Source organism: Sturnus vulgaris, chromosome 10 (genome assembly GCF_052056855.1).
Source record: "Sturnus vulgaris isolate bStuVul1 chromosome 10, bStuVul1.hap1, whole genome shotgun sequence".
In the NCBI taxonomy this organism is placed as follows: domain Eukaryota; kingdom Metazoa; phylum Chordata; class Aves; order Passeriformes; family Sturnidae; genus Sturnus; species Sturnus vulgaris.
In genome coordinates, this window is record NC_142252.1 from 1,622,340 (window position 1) to 1,631,147 (window position 8,808).

An 8,808-nucleotide genomic window follows, 5' to 3' on the forward strand; every position below is an offset into this window, starting at 1 on the left:
ATTTATTTCAACTTATCATTTTAACCTCTATGTGAAGAAAGTTTATCTTTGTACATGCAAATGAGCTGCCAGGGGTTCACAGGCAGCAGGGCTGCATGCAGCAGCAGGCACTGAAAGCACAGGAGGGCAGCAATTCTATTGGCATCAGGACTAGTGCAGCTTGGCTCCCAGGAAGCTGATCCTGCCAAGTGTCCCAGTGCTACTCCTCACAAACATCCTCAGCTCTCCTCCACTGCCCCTTTTCCCTCCCAGGGCAGCACTGCCAGCTCCAAGCAGCAGGTTTGGCTTTCTCAGGGTCCATGCAATGCTGCTGGCACAACACAGCAGGCTGGCGCTCCTGCTCACCAGTCAAGCAGATGCTTCTGAGCCAGCAGAGAACAGCTGCAGGCTGACTTCTCCCTCCTATCACCACTGACACCAACACATTTTTTTCTACCATCCATCTGCAGATTTTCACATGAATGACAGGAACCTCACACCCAGCCTGCCACCAGAGTGGGTTAGGATTTGGTAACATTTCAAACTATTTTTGCTATAGGCAAAATGGAGTATTAGAGCCAACAAATCCACTTGGTTTCTTGCATGTTGTTTCCTCAGGACACACAGTTGACAATGCCTGTCAGCACAGAAGGTACATGGCAATGAGGAGCACTGGCTTCCAAACAGTTGTGCTGCAGGGAGAATGAGAGGCAGCAGCTGTGTTCTAGCAGCAGGACATCCAGGACTCGTACTCATCCTTCCTGCACCTATATTAGGCCTAAGCTCATCCAAGGCACCTTTTTGGGTAAATTGGTCAGTTCTTTGCTTTAGCCTTACTCAGCTATTCAGCACAGCCACAAATGACTGAACTCAGGAGGGAATCTAATAAACTGGTCACAAACTGACAGGTTGATTCAAGAACTCTCAAGAGGATATTTTTTTCCCATTGTCATTAAGGTTAGATGTATCATAGCAATAACCTCCACCATTTTGAAATATACTCACAATTTTTTCAGACTGATTGAATGTTCCAGCTACACTTAAGCTATTAAGCCATCAAGCTGTTTATTGTTTTCATTTCACAGAGCACTTTCTTTAAATAAAAGGGCATTAAATATTTCATTACCAAAGTTAAGACTTCAGTAGGATAAATAGAAGCTTCTTTATACCCAGGGTCTTTTCTTCCCTTTGATTCATATGTCAAGGCTACTTCAATATCACCAGTTATACCTGTCCACAAGCAGCTGTGCCCTGGAGACAATAAAATTGATTAACCAGATTGATGAAGAGATGAACTTGATTACAAAAAATCCATCACAAATGTGAGCAAGTTGCCAGTGTATTTGATACCAGCAATCAATGAACCTGTATCATTACAGCAGTTGCCAGACCAAAAGCCACACAGGCTTTGCTACAAGCAAAGCAGGCTAGCAAACCCAAGCAACATCACATTTGGGTCTGGAAAGAATTGTTCTGTTTATCCACCTTACAAAGTTTTGCTGCTTTAAAGACTGACAAGGTGAAGACTATCAGTCTCCATCCCAAAATGAAACAGCGCTTACCTTTTGCCCTAGGTTTTCTGGGTAACAGTGATCAGTACTAACGCTGCAGTTGGAGAGCAAACCCTGCTTGTAAATTATGGTTACTCAGATTATTGCTTTACATACTGAAGGAAGAGATTAGCCTCCAGTAATTCGTTAGTGGCCTTACTAAGCAACTTTGCAGAGATTGTGTTTGAGGTTCTAGTTTGGACTGTTGTGCTAAACCCCAATGCAGTTGAACAAGACTGAATTTATTATATTAGGACCAAATAAATTAATCTTTAAAGCAGCACTGTTGACACTCAAATTCCTTGATTCATACACTTAAACACAGAGAAAGCAGTTCTTGCTTGCAGCATTTATTGCTCTGTAGTTTGTAATTTGGTGGTCATTGCCCATATTTGACACACGATTCTACAGTCAGTTTGCATCTGACCTTGCATGGCAGCTCGGACTATGACCTGTCTCACCGTTCAGCTCAAAGCCATTTTTGTCACCATCACTGGAGTTCAGCCACACGCGTGGGCAGGGCAGCCGCAGCAGGGTCGTGGCACGGGTGTCATTTCACTCACGGGGAGCACAGAGCTGGCAGTGCGGGACGAGCCCCGGAGTGCCCCGCTCGGAGCCAGCCCAGCCCGGCGCTGCTGTGCGCGGGGCTCCGGCTCCCTCTGCTGCCCCGGCATCCCCGCACACACACACACACACACCGGCATCCCCGCTCACACACACACACACCCCGGGCATCCCCGCTCACACACACACCCCGGGCATCCCCGCTCACACACACACACACCCCGGGCATCCCCGCACACACACACACACACCCCGGGCATCCCCGCACACACACACACACACCGGCATCCCCGCTCACACACACACCCCGGGCATCCCCGCTCACACACACACACACCCCGGGCATCCCCGCTCACACACACACACACCGGCATCCCCGCTCACACACACACACACACCGGCATCCCCGCTCACACACACACCGGGCATCCCCGCACACACACACCGGCATCCCCGCACACACACACCGGCATCCCCGCACACACACACACACACCGGCATCCCCGCTCACACACACACACACCGGCATCCCCGCTCACACACACACACACCGGCATCCCCGCTCACACACACACCGGGCATCCCCGCTCACACACACACACCGGCATCCCCGCTCACACACACACACCGGCATCCCCGCACACACACACACACACCGGGCATCCCCGCTCACACACACACACCGGGCATCCCCGCTCACACACACACACACCGGCATCCCCGCACACACACACACACACCGGGCATCCCCGCTCACACACACACACCGGCATCCCCGCTCACACACACACACCCCGGGCATCCCCGCTCACATTCACACACACCGGCATCCCCGCACACACACACACCGGCATCCCCGCACACACACACACCGGCATCCCCGCACACACACACACACACCGGGCATCCCCGCACACACACACACACCGGCATCCCTGCACACACACACACACACCGGGCATCCCCGCACACACACACACACCGGCATCCCCGCACACACACACACACACCGGCATCCCCGCTCACACACTCGCATGCTCTCACGGCCACGGCACACGGCCTGCTCGCCTTTAGCAAGCTTGCTGTTTCAATAAAGTCGGGGTAAAACTTCAGCTGCAGCACGAGATAGATAAAAAGCACACAGGTGAAAACCCCATTTCAGCAGACTACTTTTGTGACTGAAGGATATATAATTTCTTCCTGTACAAAAAGGAACGAGGAGCACCTTCCATCCTCTATGCAGACACCATTCACCTTTATAGCATCAAGTGGGGGAAAAACAACCACTGCCACATTCCCAAGCCCCTGCTCCCCCCAGTTAGGCTCCATCAGCCCTTATAGGCAAGCAGTGCTCATACCAGCCTGCCATGGATTAGGACCTCAAATATACAAGCAGGAGCCATAAAACAGAAACTCATAGCTCTAGCAGAGCCAAAGACTAACACTCCCACAAAAGAGAGTCTAGGATTTGTTGCTCTCAGTATGTTCAGTAATGGCCAAAGTGTTAACAATTGCTTTCCCCAATTCCATTCCTTCTAAAGAAGGAACGGGAGCTATAATTGCACTATGGAAAATCATGGGACGTTCAACAAGGGGATTATTGGATGTTTTCATCCTCCTTACATAAGTCCTCATCCATCCACTTTGTTCTTCGAGGTGACCAAATATTGCTTGTTTGGAATTACAGCCCCAAGGGTGCTTATTAAGGGGCAAAACTTTCCATGCTTCATTTTTACATATCCAATACATCCTGAACCATTCTCCAGGGTGTCTGTGCCAATCCTGCTATGGCTTTTGGGACTAGCCTTATTTTAGATTCAGTGTTATGACAGTATGGAGGGAGAATGACCTTTCCTGTGACATTAACCACCACACAGGGAACCTTATAATTTTCTTGATCAGGAACTAAGCTGCTTAGAGTTACAGTAGGTAGTCCTTAGTGACCTGTTCCCAACTGTCATTAAGGTTTGTCTCATTCATTAAAAAAAACAATTAATGGCCAGTTGTTATCCTGATTAATTCTTGGCATTTGAGTACAAACCCAACAACTGTTTTTATGAAGAGCATTGGACACATTTTGGACTAGAGCCGCATGCAAATTTTGGTTCCAAAGCTGCATCGATGTCGCAGTAAGGGACAGACACAACACTCCAAGGTCCCAGCAGCAACAGGGATCTTTGTTCACAGCTATATTTCGATGGTTTTCAAAGGCAGCATGTTCAATCCCAATTGGCCAGTAACTTGTTGCATCCCAGTTCACTGTCAGTAGCTACCTGCATAGTGGTGACCAAAGACTGGCCAGCATTCATTCCTCGCAGTTAAGTCCTTCTGTTTTCCAGTGCTTTCTTCTTTAAAGATTTTACTCCCTTTCCTCACAGTACAGGCTGATCAAATCAAGGTCAAGGTTACTTGTGTCTGTTAGCAATCACAAATCACAGTTACCAACTCTGCAGATAGTAAACACAGAAAAAAACCAATTCAAACCACATCGTTTGTACCAATCTTTGATTTTCCATTTGCTACAGTAGCAGAGTCTCTCTGAACTCTGGAGCCAGAGTCCTTTATCAGTGACTTTGACTGCAGTGAGGATGATCAGCAGGATTTGGAATGGTCCTCTCCACTCAGCTTGCAGTGAGTCACTGTCCCAGCATTTAACATAGACCCAGTCTCCAGGCTGGAACAGATGAGCAGGAGTCTCCAATCCTATGGGTCTGCTTAACACAATGAACCTCTGGAGCTTCTGCAAAGTGGAACTTGGAGCCATTAAATACTTTTGTAAGTCAGTTTTCCCTCTCATGTGAATTTCTCACGGAATATGTGGAATTTGATATGGCCTGCCATACAATATGCATACATCTCATCTCAGGAATGCATCATTTAGGCTCTGGATAACACCAACAGGCTGTCTCTGAATTACACCTTTTGGAATGCCTAATGATAATGCATGGTTATATGGCTCTTTCTAGCACCTCTGTTTTCTGGATAGATGACCTGTAGGTCCTGGTTCCTGGGAATAGTCAATTGGTCTAAAATTATCACTTTTATTTTTGGTTTTACTGGATAAATCACTTCACCCTATCCCTCAACTGTAATTTATGATGTCACTCATTAGTGTTGCCCAGCTGGGGATTTCTCTGTGTTCTAAAATTGCAGCAACACTCTCAGCCAATTTTGCATTAAAGGCTGTGTCTCTTTTAATTTCATCTCCTTTTGAAGCCAGGTAGGGTTTGAGTATGGCAGGGCCCCCCTTAATTAGTGGCTTTAACATTTCATAGTTTACAGGTGCTGTAATGGGAGCAGTAATAGGGCAAGGCTCGTGCATGGTTGGGACATAGGCAGCTTTTGTAACAGCAGTGACGAGCTCACTCAAAGACTTACTGGGTATGATCAGAGGCTCTCCTCTCTCCCTCACAGCTGTGTCACCATCCCAGTATGCCACCCTGCTTGTGATTGAATGGGGATCATTTGGGGGCTAGAGACCAGAGACACAAAACCCTTTAGCTTTTTCACCACTTAACAAGACTCTGTCTCCTCCAGATAAACAAACTTGCCATAAATTTTCAGTTTCACCTGGCTTATGGCATAGTATTCTTGAAAATTTGCCATTTGAATCTGCACCCTGAAGTTCAGTAGTTAGCTCTGTTTTTATAATAGGACTGACTTTATGCACAGGTGAAGGAGATAAAAGATCATTTTCCCCTGGTCTATTACTGCAGGGATCACCCCATATACTTCCATCTCAATCTTCAGGGTATGCAATTAGCTTTCTAATTTGCACAGTGTTAGGAGGATTTGGAGCCTGCATAAGCATCAGCTCAACTTTTTCCCTCAGCTTTTGTTTTCCTTTCTTTTCTTCTTGTAACTGTCTCTGCAGCTGTTCTGTTCCCAAGGACAGTAATAGTTCAGTTGTTTTCCTGCCTTCTTCCTCAGTTTTCAGCTCTTGTTTCTCTTTAACTTGATCTTTCCTATACTAGCAGGCAGCTTCTAGGTGCCTAACATTTTACAAATAATTCCTTTGTTTTTTCCAGCCTTTATATAGCCCCTAGCTGCTTCTAGATGTTCCTCCACAGCTTCCCAATCATGCCAATTACTCTGAGCCCATTCATCTGAGAACTCAGGACTTGGACTTATGCCACGCTTTTGTAAGTAGTCAGTGATTTCATTTCCCATCCTGCTGACTACAACAATTTGTCACAAATGACTGTTTTGGGTTGTTCAAAGAATTGCTGGCAAAGGTACCAGCAAAAGCAGGTTTAATATTAGGTGAAAATGTGACAAACTTGTTGGCAAGATTCACTCTACTGCTTACTAGATGGTTAAAGCACACAGAGGAAAAACTGCACTAAAGCCCAAAATCAATCAATCTGAAGTTAAAATCAACAAAAAAATTATCTTTCTGGAGAATGGGAATGGGAAAGGGTGGGGATAAGAAAGAATAAGGGAGACCCTCCTGTTGAGTCACAACATTCAGAGTGAAACCCCTTGCCAAACTTAGCCCTGGACTTCATCAATAATTTAGGCCTAAAGGTTTTAATAGCACTTAATCAAGAGCTTAACTGAAACAATATAATGAAATATTCTTATAGGACTTAGAGTTGCACTTCTAATAACTCATTTATAGGCCTGACTTACTTATGACTCTAAAGCACTCAAGAATTTAGCATTGTACACTGGCTATAGCACATTCACCCTCACACTTGAGCATGCACAAGGTGAATACCTGTGAAAATTCCCTTGAGTTCAGCCAAGGACTCACATTGGATATCTTTGCATCTTCCCAGGGTTGAGCCCCCAGGAGTGGGAGATCAGAGCAGGCTCTGTTGCTGTGTTTTGGTGATGGTCCTGCAGGAACAGGAATGTTGGGAGTTCTTTTGCTCTGAGAGGCTCCACTCGGAGAGAGGTGCTGGTCTGAGCCCACTGCAGTCCAGGAGAGCCCAAAGGGTCTCACTCTGCACCATTGTTTATATGGCCAAGAGACACTGGGCTTTAGTCACAGTCATTTTCCATCCTGGCTGCAATTTAGGTTGGCAAGTTTCTTTGAAAATTTGATAACAAAAATATTGTTCCACTAGGGTTGCTATTCAGCAAGAAAACCAAGTTTTCAATGCTGTTAGTCAAAGCCAGGAGCTTGTTAGACAACACAAGTTCATGGGAGTGAACAGTGCTTCTGATAAGCTCAGAAGAGCTGGGCCCAAGTGCTGTTTGACAAGGCCAAGCATTTCCTGAGATCATAGTGCAGCCCATGGATAGGGGTGAGATGCTGCAGCACTACAGCCCCACAGCACTGAATAGTGACAGCTGGGACATTTCACAGCTGAAGCCAGCAGTGTGTGTAAAGCCAGTGAGCCACACGGGCTCACACAGCTCCCCTCTGAGCAGGGCTGCACCTGCACCTGGTGTCACCTGCACCTGGTGTCACTTGCCTCCTGTGGTTACTGCCCTGCAAAGACAGAGAAAGGACAGCAACACACAGGGACCTCTTTGGGGAAAAAAGGCCAATTTATTGTACAGACAGCCCGGATTTAAAGTGTGTTAGTGCAGCCAGGACAGGACAGGAGCTCATTGGACAATTGGGAAAAACATCCTTGGGACAGCACCTCAGGATGTGTCCCATGGGAAAGACACCAGGGGTTAATGTTTATGATGAATTCCACTCTGTTTGTCACCATGTTCTCACCCTGGGAGACTCCTCCCTAACTGAAGCTGCAGTCAGCTTGTCAGCCTGGGAATGGAGCTGAGAGTCAGGAGAAATCCAGGCCTGAAAAGAATTTCCAAGCTGTAATTCCCTAGCTCTCTAAATGTGTGTCCACAGCCTCCCATGCCACTGTGCCCTCCCAGCAGCTCCTCAGTGGCCTGGCTGTGCTGGGGTCCCCATGCACAGCCCCTCTGTGCCCAGCCTTGGGCTCACACGGGGGAGCAGGCAGGCACTGACACTCCTGTGCTCCCCTCAGCAGCACCCCAAAATGAGGACTGCTAACAAATGGTGATTCAGGGTTTTGTAGGCTGTCCGTGCTCAAGATCCAGTAGAAGGAGGGTCTTTAGGGAAAATGAAAAAGGGATATTGGGTACCCATTCCCAAGCATACTTAATGAAAGGGGGCATCTGTCACATATGCATTGCTTAGGCTTGTTTCCTGATTGCTAGCACAGGGCCTGGGCTTCTCTGTAAACTGTGTGCTTCCCAGTGTTTGTACATCCCTGCTGATGTCTGCTCCTTTCACCACTTCCATCCTGTCCATTAGCAGGTGTGGAAAAAATTACCCTACACCACAAACTTCTCTTTTTTAGTGTAACAAACCTGCTGTATTACTTTCTGACTCCTGCTGAACAAGGTGTCAGAATACCCCTTACCTTTTGTAGAAAACGTCCCTGCTCATTATGCAGCTTTCCTTTTGCTTAGCCTAAGGGCAGAGACTTTTCGTTTTCCTCTCCAGACCCCAGTGTCCTTCCTTCCCTCATTAGCGAAAATTCGTGCATGGGAGATAACAAAGTCTCATCACCTCTCTGCCTGAGCCAGCACAATTCCTAATCCCTCTCAAACTGCCAGGGAAGCCAGAGCCTGACACACGTAATCCACTCCTGCCCTTGCCAAAACACTGCAGACATGATTAACTATCCCCACCACACACCTCCCTCCCCCAGCCCTCCACTCAGCCAAAACTGCTCCACAAACTGCTTCCACCCCTGTCCCTGTGCCAGCAGCTTGGAAATGTGAG

The 8,808-nt window shown here is 47.3% G+C and overlaps 1 pseudogene; it reads right to left on the reverse strand.

The window, feature by feature from the left end:
- Positions 1-3,554: 3,554 nt before the first annotated feature.
- On the reverse strand, positions 3,555-8,469 carry LOC148222547 (uncharacterized; annotated as a pseudogene).
- Positions 8,470-8,808: the final 339 nt, after the last annotated feature.